This window comes from Penaeus vannamei, chromosome 34, assembly GCF_042767895.1.
Source record: "Penaeus vannamei isolate JL-2024 chromosome 34, ASM4276789v1, whole genome shotgun sequence".
Taxonomy (NCBI): Eukaryota; Metazoa; Arthropoda; class Malacostraca; order Decapoda; family Penaeidae; genus Penaeus; species Penaeus vannamei.
The window spans coordinates 4,282,399-4,284,898 of NC_091582.1; the positions used below are offsets into that span (position 1 = coordinate 4,282,399).

The following is a 2,500-nucleotide window of genomic DNA, read 5'->3' on the forward strand; positions in this document are numbered from 1 at the left end:
TATGTATGTGTGTGTAAGAGCCCAAATGTTGGGTCCTTAGGGTTTAAGATGGACAACCAAGATGTCTTGAGTCCTTTACTGAATAAGATGGAGTGCGGCAGGTCCTCGGAGCGAGGTGTTGCTCCTTGGCTCCCCGCAGGGTGTCTGCCTGATCTTCACACTGGTTTAAAGATCGCACATAAGTCACGTTGTTAGCATGTGACGAACGGTGATGAACAAGGAAGCGTTACAACAATACATAGCTCTTGTGGAAGAGATAGACAACACAACATTCTAATGTCTGGCGAGGCAAGAAGAGAGGAATGAACAGAGGAAGTAATGGTCAGGCGTATATGCATATGTATGTGTTTGTGTGAAGATGCGTATGTGACAAACATGTAAGATTATGTATATATGTATCATATAGTAATTAGATTTAGATATAGCTGGGTTACAGTGTGTGTGTGTGTGTGTGTGTGCGTGTGTGTGTGTTTTGTGTGTGTGTGTGTGTGTGTTTTGTGTGTGTGTGTGTGTGCGCGCGCGTGTGTGTGTTTTGTGTGTGTGTGTGTGTGTGTGCGCGCGCGTGTGTGTATACAAATATATTTGTAATTCGATGTATTTATTTCAGATAATTTTCGGGTGTGTGTGTGTGCAAGTATGCCTTGATCGTCCAGCAGTGTGTCTTTTTTCCGCCTGGTGACAGCGCAGGCGTCTCGCCTTCTGCTGACGTCACTCCGCCCCGCAACGCGACGCAAATGGTAAAGCAATACCGATTTACCAGTATTTTTTTCCGCCTTGCTGACAGTCCTTCGGTGGCGCCACGGGTCATTCCCAGGGGCGGGGAGGGGAGGGGAGGGTAGGGAGAGGGGTCGTGGATCGCCACGCCTTCAAACGGATTTTCAGCACCCCGCCCCTACTCACTCTCGATCTCCCGCGGGATTTGCGCCTCCCGCAGGACTTCTGCTTGCCCTCTGCGCTATTCTAAGAGCATTTTCCTCTCCGCGGATGAAGAGATTCCACTAGCCCCGAGGCCACGCGCATAGAAAACGAGCATTGAGGCCACGCGCATAGAAAACGAGCATTGAGGCCACGCGCATAGAAAACGAGCATCGAGGCCACGCGCATAGAAAACGAGCATTGAGGCCACGCGCATAGAAAACGAGCATTGAGGCCACGCGCATAGAAAACGAGCATTGAGGCCACGCGCATAGAAAACGAGCATTGAGGCCACGCGCATAGAAAACGAGCATCGAGGCCACGCGCATAGAAAACGAGCATCGAGGCGAGGAAAGAAAACGGGGCCGCCTCCTTTCCCTTTTATTCATTTTAACTGTTTTATTGTATCAAACATATTTATTTGTTATTTTATCCTTTCCTCATAAAGCACGAACTTTTTATTAACAAAGAGCATGAATAAGGGGTGAACTTTTCTACTTGAAATTGATTTTAACAATCCATTTAAAAGTACATTTTACACAATTATCACTTACCCTAGTTATTCTATCTTTTTTTCCTATCTTTCAAAAGGTGATTTTTAAAAAGATGTGATATTGCAATCACCGAAAGAGAAACACCCTCACTTTTAAAAATTCCCGCGTAAAAGATAATGAGATTTGTGACCGTTTCAATTAAGTTTAGTGAAATATAGATCGGTGCTGCTTAAATTGTTTAAAGCCTTTTTAAATTCGCGTTTCTTCATGTTATTTTTGTCTTTTTAGATTTGTGTTTTACGTATTTTCATTTCCTTATTTTACGTGCTTTATATGTTTTACTAGTTTTATTTTTGGTGTGTGTTTTATTGATTTAATTTCTATTTTGCATTTTAGTTACATATTTTCTCGTTTACTTCTTTTAATAAATGTTTGAAGTTTTAAATAATCACGTTTCTATACTCCCGCACCAAAGTACTGTGATGAAGGATAGATTTTAAGGACTGTAAAAGGTGAAATGAACTTAGAATTAAGAATTTTATGCAAAAGCTAAATCACTGACTTTTTGCGTCTTGGAAAAAGGTCTTACGCACACGTCTCTCAGGTTAAATACACGCTCACCAGTCTTTTACACTCTCGTACGGCGCATAAACACTCACATACACACATACATGCACTTACCCGCTTTCCCTCCGTTCCTTGCACTCCATTCTTCATACATACACACCACGATCCCATACGTCAATTAAATGGGCGGTGGCAGCGAGATTTATATCACATTATTTGCGAGAGGGAATCGTATGCAAGTTGCTACAGAAAAGGGAAGGGGGAGGGGTAGGGAGTAGAGAGCAAAGTCTATATAAGTACTTATATAGACCTTGGTAGAGAGTAGAGAAGGGAGGGAGGGAAGGAGAAGAGAAGGGAAGCAAGGAGGATATTAGGATGATCGGGGAAGGGAGTCCTAAACATCAGTTAAAGAAAACGGGTATAGCTTATAATATTGGACCCTACACTATCATAAACGGATGAATATTAGATAACAGTTACAGCGCGTAGGATCAGAGTCTGGTGATATAAGATTCCCTGTATTA

General features: G+C 42.8%; 1 long non-coding RNA gene across 3 annotated transcripts in view; it reads left to right on the forward strand.

Annotated features, from left to right (window-relative positions):
- LOC138859288 (uncharacterized) overlaps positions 1-2,216 on the forward strand; it is a 31,980-nt gene extending 29,764 nt beyond the window's left edge. Inside the window, exons 5-6 of one of the 3 annotated variants that reach the window (XR_011398122.1) lie at positions 608-1,009; positions 1,206-2,216. This is a non-coding gene — a long non-coding RNA (uncharacterized lncRNA). Of the gene's footprint in view, positions 1-607; positions 1,174-1,205 lie in introns of those variants that run through there. The other 2 variants (XR_011398123.1, XR_011398121.1) reach the window with 2 other exon arrangements.
- The last annotated feature ends 284 nt before the right edge of the window (positions 2,217-2,500 follow it).